We start from the raw sequence: 12,726 nt of genomic DNA, 5'->3' as shown, positions 1-12,726 counted from the left end.
GAGGCGCGAGCACCCCGGGGGAGGCGGAGGAGGAGGAGGCGGAGGCGGAGGCGGTGGAGGAGGAGGAGGAGGAGGAGGCGGGCGGCGGCCGCTTCAGCCCGCGGGTGCGCGGAGCGCGGGAGGAGGCGGAGCGCGAGGCGGGGTGGCCGCGGGCGGGTGTGCGCGCCGGCCCGGCGCCCCGAGCGCCCTGCCTCGCCTCCAGCGCCCAGCCTCTCCCCGGCTCAGCCACAGACACACACCCACCAAGCACCCGCCACCCTCCGCCCCCGCCGGCCGCCGCCGCCTCTCCGTCCGCAGCCCGAGCGAGGGGCAACTCTCCGGCCCGCGCGGCTCGCCTTCCCGGCTCCTTCCGCGCGGCGAGCTCAGCCCCGCTCGATTTTTCCTTTTCTATCCCAGCCCTTTGCTTTCTGGGCGGCGGCGGCGGCAGGGGGATGGGGGCCCGCGTGGGGAAGGGGGCGAAGATCGATGAAGATTATTGTTCTTTCTAAGGATACCTTAGCTTCCTCCCGCCGCCTCTCCGTTGAGCTTTCCTGCCAGAGACCGTGAACAGAGTCAGGGATGTAAGGAGAGGGGGAAAAACGCCAGGAGCTCCAGCCAGCCGGGGAGACCCTCCTCTCCGTGGAGGGGAGGGGGATTTCCAGCGACAGATCATTGGCGAAGGGGACCGTCGCAGGGAGAGGAGCCCGGAGGGAGCGGGGAATCCCACAACCCTTTGTGGTGCCCGAGCCCGTGCCGCCTGCTGAGCGGGGTCTGTGGGAGCTAGGTAAGTGAAGGGGGCATTGCTGCTCCCCGAAGGGGTCTTCCTTTAAGAATGGATCATCGCGGGCAGCCTAGCCAGACTTGAGTTGCTAAAGGAATTGGAAACTGCCATATGGCGCCGAGTGGACTTAAAACACAAAGCTGAAGCTGACTTCGCCCTGAGAGGGTTGTTGTGTAAAGGCTCTGTCCCCGTGGGGAAGGCGCTCCAGTGTTAGCCCCTGGAAAGGTTCTGAGCAGCCTGCCTGGGAAGGGATGGGGAATGTTATTTCTAGGAGACGAGCTCTTGTTGCCTTCTGTTCATTTGTTGGTAAATGCCACACTCACACGCACACACTTGTGGGACCGGATTTAGGGAGTGTGATGTCTCTGATGTATGAACAGTACTCAGAGCACAGAGACATGCATGCATTTTATCCTTCAAGAGGTGCGCGTTCTCCGTTCTGTAGCAAGGTTCCCAAGAGGGAGAACGAGTCTCTAAGGAAAGAGCTTCATGGCTGTTTCCAACACACTCTGCTAGGGGACTTGAGAATACAGTTGCCCTGAATGGCACCAAAAGACACCGACCATTTCCCTCATCGTCTGCTTCTAGTGCTTAATGACCTTTTTCAAAATAGTATGCCGCCATCCATTTTCTCGAATTATAAGCACTTTTGTGTATTCATTCATAAAAATCGTCAGTGTGCAATATGCACAAACAGGCCATTTATACACCATTTGTGACTGCCCGAGCGATATAATAATAGAAACAAGATTGCCCTGAAACATTTAGGATGCACAGATGTACACTGGGTTTATTTCGTGCAGGTTCAACCTTCCTTCTGATCAAGTTATGCAATAATGTCAATATTTTAAATAGCATTTCGCATTTCTGCTTTTGCACTGGTTTTTAGATTTTGTTGGGATTTGATTTTGTAAGCTCAGCTCAAAAGAGAAGTAGGAATTTGTAATTGTTATCAAATGTGTAGCATTGTGTGCAACAGTGGTCTCTTGTTTATCAATAACCATCAAGTGAGGTATTGAATTTCACAGGACAAGAGAAGGATAAATTCTGGTCAAAAATCTAAAGGCCAACTTGTCAATACTGCGTAACTTGCAGGAAAGATTTTGAAAAAAGAGCGTAACATTTAAAAAATATATCTATGTATAAAATAAAGTTTTACTTTATTTCACTGTTTAGAGAGAGAGAGAGTGTGTGTGTGTGTGTGTGTGTGTGTATGTGAATAAATACAAAGTTGTCCAAAGCTTACTTGTAAGACATGACTACGATGGAGAGGCATCTAAATTAAAGAGTTCTTGATTCTTAAATTAACCAGTACTTAAGCAGTTGAGTAATTGGGCCCATTATGTATGTGTATGTGCATTTAATTGCTGCTAGAGGTGGTGTTTTTAACGTAGGGTGTAAAAAATGTGCTTTCTTGTGTGGCCGCGTAGACTTTCTGAGATTATTGAGGGTACAGTGTATAAATAACTTTCTTCTCCACTGAAAAAAAGTATCGTCTTCACCTGAAAGAATGAATATGCCTCCACAAAGTAAATACTATAATCCCCTCCCTCTTGCTGCCAGGCTCAGACCAGTTGTTTACCACGAATAGAATTGTGTCTAATGTAGTCTTTTTCCTTTTCTGGCACCGCTCAGACTCTTGGAGAAAGGAGTGAATCAGTTGGCAGTTTGCTTTCTTCCCCCTTTTAACCTTCACCATTCCTTCTGCACGGTGGTGCTTCCAGATCTCTCTCATACACAGACACACGCACCAACTCCAAAAAATAACTCCACTGCCTGCCTCTTTGAGAATTCTAGCATCTCTCTTTTCTTGCTCTCCTCTCTTTTTCCAAGTAGAACCACTCGGTGTGTGGTGAAACTCTTTCCAATGTCACTTTTCTCCCAAATCCCACAGTTTAGCTGTCCAAGCATGCATGTTTACTGAATATTCAGATGGGATTAGTGAAATAGGTCCTTCTCTAATCCTTCCTGTTTGGCATTTAAAGATTCCTTGGTGACACCATAGAGCAACTGTGAACAGGGACCCATGCTTCTGCTTTCCAGGATGGTGACAAAAGTGAGACAGCTAGGAAAATACAGTGGCAGGATATGCTTTCAGTCACACATTTCTTGGCAACTCAAAATAATATCTGCCCAGGTGTTTTTGCATACCTGCCTGCACATCTGTGGAAAATCTTCATTAACCATTGAAAAGAATATTTTTTTCTTGAATTTATATCTGGCATTTTGAAATGGTATTCTAGAGAGACTGGCATGTGTTGTGTACACATTATGAAAGTGGACCAAATTACTGGTAAAATCTCAGAAAGCTACAAAATCTATTTCATTCTAATCTAATGCATTTTTCTTGATAAATTATAAAGAAGTAATTAGATATTTGAAGTGTGCTATCCCTTAGAGACTAAATGCCTTAAAGTTGATAGGGCATTCTTCTCGTGTACATTTTAAGGTAAATACATAAAGTTAAGATACTCTGTTTACTTCAGAATGTAATATTCTTTGGGATTTGCCTATATTTATCAAGTGGGTTTTGCATAAAATCACTATGACTGTTATTTTCACAAAGGCTTCACAGAGAAGAGTAGACATGCATTATAAGTGATATTTTTTAAGTTCAGTAGTTTTTCAGAGTAGTTTTTATAAAGTAAGAACTTATGACCTTGTTATTCTTGAAGTGATAAAAGTTTATAGAGCAGCACAGTCTTACATTTCCTGGTTATATACTACAAGTATCTTCATACTCTAGGTCTGTAGCCCATTCTTGTTCCCTGGTTGTTTCCTTTTTGAGTTTCCTGAAAACATATTCCCACTGACGCTTTATTGCAAGCCCCAGCTTTCGGACTTGCTTTCGATCCAGTGTGTGGGATCAGAGGCTCCTTGGCCTGTATAAGCCAACCCCTACCATGTTATCTTTAAAGGAAAAGTACCTGTTCCTGTAGGTTAAATTGTACCTATCTCTACTGTGATTTAATGTCATGTATCTGCTCACTAACTCATGCATTAATTCACTTGTTACTTATTAAGTGTGTATAAGGAGAAGAGTGCTTGATGAGACCCAGTACAAAACAGATAGAAAGCATAATCCCTGTTACTCAAAGATTTTTTACAGTGTTGAGAATAAAACTTGAGTACTTAACTAGTTGAAGAATTACAGAATTCAAAATCAGGTATCTCTGGCATACACACATGCATTTAACAGTTTGATAGTTAATAAATTAATTAAGGCAAATTCACAAAGAGGATCATGAAAATTTGTCACAGTCTATGCATTGGGGAATTATTAAAGAATAGTAATAATAACTTTTATTAAAGTGATTACATTTTAAATTGAAATTAAATTAAAACATTATTATAAATATTTCTATTATATTTTAATAATTTTGTTATTATTTTATTTATATAAACAAAATGAGTTTATTTTTACTGTTATTATTATAGTAAACACTTAAGCCAGGAAATGTTTTCAGTGTTTTACTGAAAAACATTAAATATTTTCACAACCACCGTATAAGGCATCTATCACTAATACTTTTCATTACATAGATATGAAAATTCAAGTACAGAGACTTTTCTTGTGTAAAGTCACATAGGAAGTAAATGGTACAGACTTGAACTCTGGCGTTCTGGCTCTATTTAACCACTATGATATCAAGAAGTATTAAGTGTGATCCCAAACAGAATAAGTAAAGATGTTCACAGCTTCTAGATTTATTTGAAGTTCTATCTTCCCATTAAAGGATACCACTGTAGTTACGATTACAGGGATACTTGGAAAAGGTCAAAAGAAGGGACTTTCAGTAGGTGAAAATCTCAAAATTTTCAACTTAAATTTGAAATAAGAAGGTACGTTAGTTAGAAGCAGATCTTTAAAAGCTGGGTAGACTTCTATCAGAATGCTAAAACATTAGGAAATACTGCCCTTAGAGTGACCACAGAGAGTAAAGCTGGATGAGACAGATGACTGACTGGCCAATGTCTCTTTTTTATTTTTATTTTTTTAATGTTTATTTATTTTTGAGAGAAAGAGAGAGACAGAGCACAAGCAGGGGAGGGGCAGAGAGAGACAGAGACACAGAATCTGAAGCAGGCTCCAGTCTCTGAGCCGTCAGCACAGAGCCTGATGTGGGGCTTGAACTCAAAGACTGCGAGATTGATGACCTGAGCTGAAGTTGGACACTTAACTGACTGAGCCACCCAGGTGCCCCAGTGTGATAGTTTATTTTATTTTCACTTCCAGTTTTTAAAAACTTTTGTGAATTATTTTGAATAAAGTATTCTAAATATCTTTAATTTATTATTTTTAAATTATATATTCATATATTAAAAGAAAATTATTAGTTTTCAATATAATTTTCTTTTACTTGTGTCCCTATATTTTCCTCTGTAAGATCTACTGCCCATATATTAATGGAAATTGGAATATAGTCACTTAACAGGTTTACTTTCTAGTATATTGTCTAGAATGTGCTTATTTTACTAAGTGACAACTATAAAAGCATAATCAAATTATAAATTGAGATTTTCATCAAGAAAAGTTTATATAATGTTTGAGGTAAAGTTCTTTCTAAATAGCCACTGCTTCTGTTTTTGTGAAAAATACCATCAGGATTAAATTTGGAAGATAAAATGGCCAAATATTCCCTGAAGGATGCCCTATATTTAAATATTTAGATATATCCTCATGATTGGCATTTTCATTTTTCCCACAGATGTTAGGTCTTACCGACTCAGTTGCATATTGTACAGACAGCTCTCAACCTACAATTGGCTTATAGCTTATAAGTTGATTTTATAGGTTTGGTTTTTTGGAACTTGTAATGCATTTAGAGAAAGAGTACTTTAAATGATGTTTAGGTCTCCAGACCAGTCCACAAATGCCCTTTTTAAAACCAATAATCTACCAGAAGTATGGTACTGTTAGTACTAAAAACATAACCATTCTGTATAGCAATATCCCTGGGGAATAATTTGATATAAATCATATTTGTTGACTTCTTCTGCTGTGCAGGGCACTTTGGGGGTACAGAGGTGAACATAGTACTGCTTGGGTCTACAAGGAAGAGAGAAAATTGAGGAAGTCTGTACCTAACTCACTCTGACATTAGGCAGAATGAAGAAAGCTTAATAATATTGGTATAGGCAAAATTGTGAATAACTGATCCCAAGACCTATCGGGAGAGCCAGGGACTGCCTGCCTCCTTAGGACTCTTACTTGGTGTTTCATCTTCAGGGTATCTACTGAGCTCCTCCTCTGTGCCAAGCCCTAAGCTAGGTGTTGGGGACATAAATATGAATCAGACAGCACGCACTCACCGCATGCACATGCAGACAAGTAAATCATAACAAAATGTCATAAATGCTGTTGGCAGAACGGGATGGCAATTCAGTGGAGTAGTTGCCTAACAGAAGCGTCCCGAGAGTAAAAAAATGTGATTCCTTGAGTTCCTAGATGCAGTTAGTCATGATTCTCTACTCAGTCAGACCCAATGTTCCCTTCATGTAAGTAAGGTTTTTGTAATGTCCCTTTTACGTTCCTGAAATGGTATTTATAGATAATATAACCTGTCTTCACAAGTAATATTTAAAAAAAAATCAATGCATTCTCTGTCTGTAATAGAAGGCAGAAATAAAAGGAAAGCAGCTTATGGTAAAGTTGTCGGTAAACCAATATGTGTATGCTCATGCAAGGCTACACTAAGAGATGTACTAAAGTAGTCAGATGCTTGCTACTTAAGATGCACCAATTTGGATTTGAGAGAAAATATTCAACTGAATACTGGTGATACTTTTGTATAGTTGGCATTTCAAAATAAGAATGAAGTAAATCTCTCCATTGAGTGTGACAGCTACATTTGCAAACATGTGGGTGTCCTGTATTAGTGAATGAGTTAACATGAGCAGCATTACAGTCAGTGACATGACTCTCCAAAATGGTGAGTGAATCTTGGTGAAGTTCCAAACATGGTAGTTCCTTTCCTAGAAAATTCCAATGTAGAAAATATTTTTTTGTACAGCAGAGTTAAGATCTCATCACAGATACCAATAAGCAAGTATTTCACGTACATATTTGTCTGATGAGTAGTGTAAAACTTCTGGGGGTACAGGACTTCTGTACATGTTATGGGGTTTCTTGCATTCCTAGGCCTTGCCTTCCAAATATTTTACAATTGTAGTAAGACCGGGTTCATCTCATTCCACGACACTGATTATGGCTATAGTCTCCCTCTGAAGGAAGCCGATCTCATTCTAATGCATCACTGGGCTGTTTTGAAAAAGCAGGACTCTCTAAGTTTTTAGTAAGAAGATAAATTTAGAGACTGACTAAATAACAAAGAAAATAAACAGCAACAAAATCAAGCCATGTAGATAACTAAACAATGGAAACTTCCTAATAGTAGGCACAATATGTGAAGCTGCCTGATCTGATCATAAATGTCAGAGATACGTTTTCTATGTGGGAGTGTCAGACAAGACTTCACAGAGGAAATGACAAGTAAGCTCATTTTTAAGAGATGACTAAGCATTCTCCAGGCTAAAAAGGAGGCAGATGGAGAACATTCTAGGCGGAGGGAACAGCATTTGCAAAGCAGTGTCATAAAAAGGGCTTAGCTGGTAATTGGGGTTCAACGTTGGCAATGGCAGGGAAATGAGGGGAGATGAGGCTGAAGGTTGGAGATTAAATAGGAAAGGTGTTGTGTGCTGTGCTAAGTCACTTGGATTTTATCCTAAAGGACAGGCAGTGGGGGTTAACTACAATTTTAAATAGAGTGACATGGTCCACTTTATGTGGGGGATGGTCTCTGAGCCAGCATGAGGAAGACGGACTGTAAGAGGAGAAAAGATGGAACCCAAGGAGACTCTTGAGGGATACAGGTAGGATAAGTCCAGGACTTACCTTAACAGAAATGGCAAAGAAGAGAAGGGTCTGAATCCTCCATAGCAAACATGTGTGACCCAGGTGTCCCCAAGTCTTTCAGCTCCCATCCTGGGTTGGAATAACAGGAGTTGAGCCCCACTTTTTCTTCTTCAAGGGCCATTGTATTAGTTGTGGTAACTTGAGCTTCTGGAACAAAACTCCATTATTTACTCCATATTAGTGGAGTAGAAGTTTATTTTGTGCTCATCTGACAGTCCAATGTGTGTGTTTTGTGCAGTGATGTGGCAACCCATATTCTTTCTAAGGACCAGGGATTTGAAGTTCTCTGCATCTAGCTGGCAGTTGTGGAAGAGAGTGAGCAGAGAGAAGGTTTACCCAACAGGTGACACACCTGGCATGCATTCGCATTCTGTTGGGGAGAGAATCACAGCACTCCGTCTATGTACAAAAAGAACTGGAACATCTAACCCCCGGCCAGTTAGCCACTCCCCAGCAACATTTCTGTATCATGGAACGAATAGCAAAATTTTGCTAATCAGCTATTCCCTCATATTTTGCCTCTCTGGCCACACAGAGGAAAACCTCAGCCCAAGGACACTATCTGAACCCCTCCTGGTCCTGGCATCCATCTCAAAGTCCAGGCTGTAAGGGTGAGGTTAAGTCCTCCCCATTAAGTCTGGATATGGCTCCTCATTGTCCGGAAACCTTTATACTAAAAGACAGGTTGTTGGTCTCCCATGACATAATGATGGATGAGGTATAGAATAATTGCATTCAGAATTCCCATTTGGAAAAGGGAAGAATGGGCAATAAAGAGCAGTCATTGGCCCATGACATGGAAGAAATCCTACTGGACATTGCTAAAGACCTCCAGCCCTGGTAATAGGGGAAATTCTTTTTTTCTTTTTTTTTTTTTTTTGACTCTGGTTTTGCTGTCTTGGTATGACTCTTTTGTTCATTGTTATCTGTATCCCTAGTCACCTCTGAGAGGTTCTTCCCTATCCAATATTCACCGTGGTCACACCCAAAATGGATGTTGGGAAGTATGCCCTTCTTGGGAATTATATTACCTTCTCAGCACACTTCTTGCTTGTTCAAGTTCAGATGCCTTACAGGTTTTTATATAGTCACTGTTCTTTTTTGTTCTCCTCAGGCCAGGCTTCTAATTTCTTTGACAGTACAATTCCCTCAAAATCTTCATAGGTTTTTAATGTACGTGCTTTGTGTCAGTTACACTATTAACTACGTTGAAAGTTCTTTCCTGTTCCTAATTCTTGAACCTGCTTCATTTCTTGGTTCATGTCACAACCACTGTGTCTCAAGTGGTTACTTTGAGGTCATCTGAACAAATAGTCTTGGGTGGTTAGGTGACGTCCTTAATCAGATCTTTGTTGCAAGGCTGAGTCACTTAGCCAAACACGGGTATCTGTTATTCAAAGCCATTTTCAGTGTTCTTCCTCACCATTAGAGTCCCTGAAGCAATGTACTATTGCAGCTTTGTAGTCTTAAATTTCTAGACTTTGGCAATTCGCCCTAATCTGTGTCCTCCAGCCAATTCCTTCCTGAACTCATCCATTATCTTGTTACACCTTTTGCTATGAGCAGTGAGAGGCAACCATCACAGAGTAGCATTCTGGCTCTTCCTAGCCATTTCCTCTAGAGCTATAGATCTGCCCTGTAAATTAGTGCAGTTTTGCCAGGGCCTAGCAGTGTTCCAGGCCTCCAGTCTTCTCTGTCAGTCTCCTTGCTGAAGCCCATGCCCCGTATTTAGATTTTTATTAAGGCAGCACCCACTTCAAGGTATTAGTTTCAGAATAAGGTGGGACAATGCTGGCTGCTGTAACAAACACCGAAATGTTAGTGGCTTGACGTAATATAAAAGTTTTCACTCCCATATCAAATGGGGAGAGGGGTGGGGAGAATAGAATGCTCACATCAAATGGGGGAGATATTTGGGGAGAAAGGGAGAATTAAAAAGGCACATCTAGTTCTTAAACATCTTGGCTCAGCAATGATGTCAGTAACACTTCTGCTTCTAAAAACTATTGAAAACTAGTCCGATGGCCCCCCCAGATGCAGGGGGTGGGGCTGAGAAATGTAACCCCTGGCTTAACTGGTGCTTCCCAGTGACAGTTCTCTCCTGTAAAAATGAAACACAAATTCAGACAATTAGCCCATCTCTGCTGGGGGCATCTTCCTCCAGAATAAATTGCAAAGGAAAACGTATGTTTTCCTCTTGTATGTAACAGGGTCTGGCTGATGCTTTGGGATAAAGGATGGTAATTCTACCATAGACAAAAAACTAATTCTAATTGAATCCTAGATGTCAATGCTTTTAGAAATGTCTTTACCATTTCTCACCGTAGGGGTTTGCTCACCATCCCAGATCTCACTGGGGCCCAGATACAAGCCATTTTCTAAGCGTTTTTCTTCCCCTAGACTCTTCCTCACATCTTGTCATGTAGGATTGTCCCTGTATCCTCTCTCAAGGTGCAGTGGACTTCGTGTGCAAGTCCACAAAGGGACTTGCCTGTAATAGCCAAACAGTCCATTATGTGTTTTTTTCCCCAAAACAAAGCAGCAGTTCTTTCTCTAAGAGGACTTATTGCTTTCTCATAGCCAGTTGTCTCAAAATTGTAGCCAGCTTTTTAAAGACATGCACTTAGCAAATATTCATTAAGCACTGTTCATATAGAAAGCACTCTTCTAGGTCACCAGGTTAAACAAAATTGGTCATTACCCTCTCAGGGCTTATAGACTATTTGGAAACAAACAAAAGCTCCCAGATCCCTCGCTAGTGGCAAGGGCAGCGAGTCTGTCCTGGGTCCAGATGATTGCAGCTTCTTTATGAACTCTTTGCAAAGGAAAGTGATAGGCAAAGGCAAGCCTGCTGGAAATGAAAGGGGGAGAGTGACACTTCTGGAGTGAGGCGCATCATGTAGGCTGTGGTGTGCCAAAGTGGCGGAGTGGAGACATTATGCCGCCATTATTAGCCAGAGACACCTTTATGTTCTGCTTCCGGTCACCTGGTTTATTTTTTGTAGACTCCAGGACCTAGTTATTTGCTTCTTTTTCCACTCCCTCCTATCTTCTAGCAGTGGGCACTCAGTCATGTCAGGGTAAGCTGGTCCAGAGAGGAAATCACCCAGGCAGGAACGCTTGGTATCTGGAAAGAATAGAGATAGATGGCAGATGGCAGTCCAAGTGGGCAGGAAGTTAGACTTGTGAAATACTGGGGGAAGTCCTGGCCAAATTATGGGAAGGGGAGTCTGGGAACAGGCAGTATTTGATGGGGCAGGCAGGATTAGGAAGATCCAGCCCCATAGGCTCAAATGCTATGGTTTATAGACACTTAAGAGTTTAGAAAGAAGTCTATTGTATGTAGCTAAGCAGGAGTCCAGACTAGTTTAGACATAGGTGTCTGGAGTCAGGAAAACTATGTGATGGTCACATTATTTTTAATGCAGGGTTTCAGGCACAATGGACAGGACCATTTCCTATGCCATCACCAATTGCCAAAACCTCTTTCTGGATTTCCACTAAAGCTTATTAACTGGACTCCTGGCTGCTTTCCTTGTCCCCTCATTCCATTTTGCCCTTTGCTTTTCATTTTTTACAAAAGCAAATCTAGTTCTATCACTCATCATCTACCTAAACCCTTAAACGATTTCCTGCTTTTCTTAGAATAAAGGCCTAAATCTTTAACTTGAGGATTACCATATTCCTTCTTCACTTTCCAAAACATCTCTAGTGTAAGGCTGTTGTTTAGAGAGGCTCTGGTCAGTCTGATCCCTGCCTGCCAGCCTCATTTCAGGCCACTCACCCATCATTGTCTGCTATGATTTCTGGCTTTCCTTTAGTTCATCCGAGGTGCCTGAGATTAGTTTCCACAAGGCATGGTTGTTTGGGCTACTCTGTATTCCACCTTTTACCTACCAAACTGTTACTCATGTCTCTGATCTCAGGTCAAAAATCTCTTGGTCAAAGAAGTCTTCTTGGTTACTTCTTTGTGCCCAACGATTAGAGTGGGTCTCTCCATTATTCTCTTTCTTAGCACCCTATATTCTTCTTTGTAGCACTTACACCAATTCTAAATTGTGGGTCATTTTCTTGTGTCATTTTGCTGCGTGAGAATGCAAGCTCAATAAAGGCAGAGATTGACCTTATTCACTGCTTTCTCCATAGCACCTCTGCAGTGCCATGCACATAGTTGATGCTCATTGTTTATTTGTTGAGTCCCTGCGTGAAGGAATTGATAGAACCAGGACCTACGTCAGGTTCTAGGTCACAGAAGAGCACCAGGAGTGCTCTTACCAGGAGGTCTTACCAAGAACTTCTGCCTAGGGTGGAGAAGAGTAGGGCTAGAGGAGGATCAGCCTGATGATGAACTCCCTGCACTGTTTTACACTCACATTCTCTTCATGTGCTTCTTGACAGGGGCTAGAATGGTCCTAGAATCTGGGATGGAGCAGAGTTTGTAAGTCGAGGTTGGAGGCCACTGGTGGAATGATACAGACAAGGAAGAACATGGTACTTCCAGGAGAATTTTTCTCTCCCTATTTTCAGAACAAAACTCAGCTTCATAACTTCACAGGAGAGTTGTATAGACCAGTGCCTTCTGACAGAACTTGATGCGATGATGGACGTTTTCCATATCTGGGCTCTTCAATTCAGCAGACACTAGCCATATAAGTTATTGAACCCTTGAAATGTGACTTATGATGCTGAGAAATTAAATTTTAAATTTAAATATCCATATGTGGCTAGTGGCTACCATATGAGACAGGGCAGGCCTGGATTATTATTAGCATGAATTACTTTAGGAAGCACTAAGTTTCAAAAGCAATATGGTTTAAATTCTAGAAATACCCATTTACAATCAACATCAGCCTCCAACTAACCATATATAAACATGCAAACCATCTGTGGCATCCAATGCCTACTTTGATTCAGATGAGTATCTCCCAGGTACATCTGAGTGAAGGGATTTGAATGCACTATGACTTGTTTCCCTCCATTGGAATTGTTCTTTATTGAAGGCATTTCCTTCTTTATATGAAACTGTACAAAATATAAAGTATTATACAAA

The 12,726-nt window shown here is 41.6% G+C and overlaps 1 protein-coding gene across 1 annotated transcript in view; it reads left to right on the top strand.

Moving 5' to 3' along the window:
* The first annotated feature begins 228 nt into the window (after positions 1-228).
* The window catches only part of KCNB2 (potassium voltage-gated channel subfamily B member 2), a 383,106-nt gene continuing 370,608 nt past the window's right edge, over positions 229-12,726 (top strand). Inside the window, exon 1 of the mRNA XM_015064708.3 lies at positions 229-763. The gene's annotated coding sequence lies outside the window, so the exon portion shown is untranslated. The remainder of the gene's footprint in view (positions 764-12,726) is intronic.

This window comes from Acinonyx jubatus, chromosome F2 (genome assembly GCF_027475565.1).
Source record: "Acinonyx jubatus isolate Ajub_Pintada_27869175 chromosome F2, VMU_Ajub_asm_v1.0, whole genome shotgun sequence".
Classification (NCBI taxonomy): domain Eukaryota; kingdom Metazoa; phylum Chordata; class Mammalia; order Carnivora; family Felidae; genus Acinonyx; species Acinonyx jubatus.
This window is presented reverse-complemented; position numbering and strand designations above follow the sequence as displayed.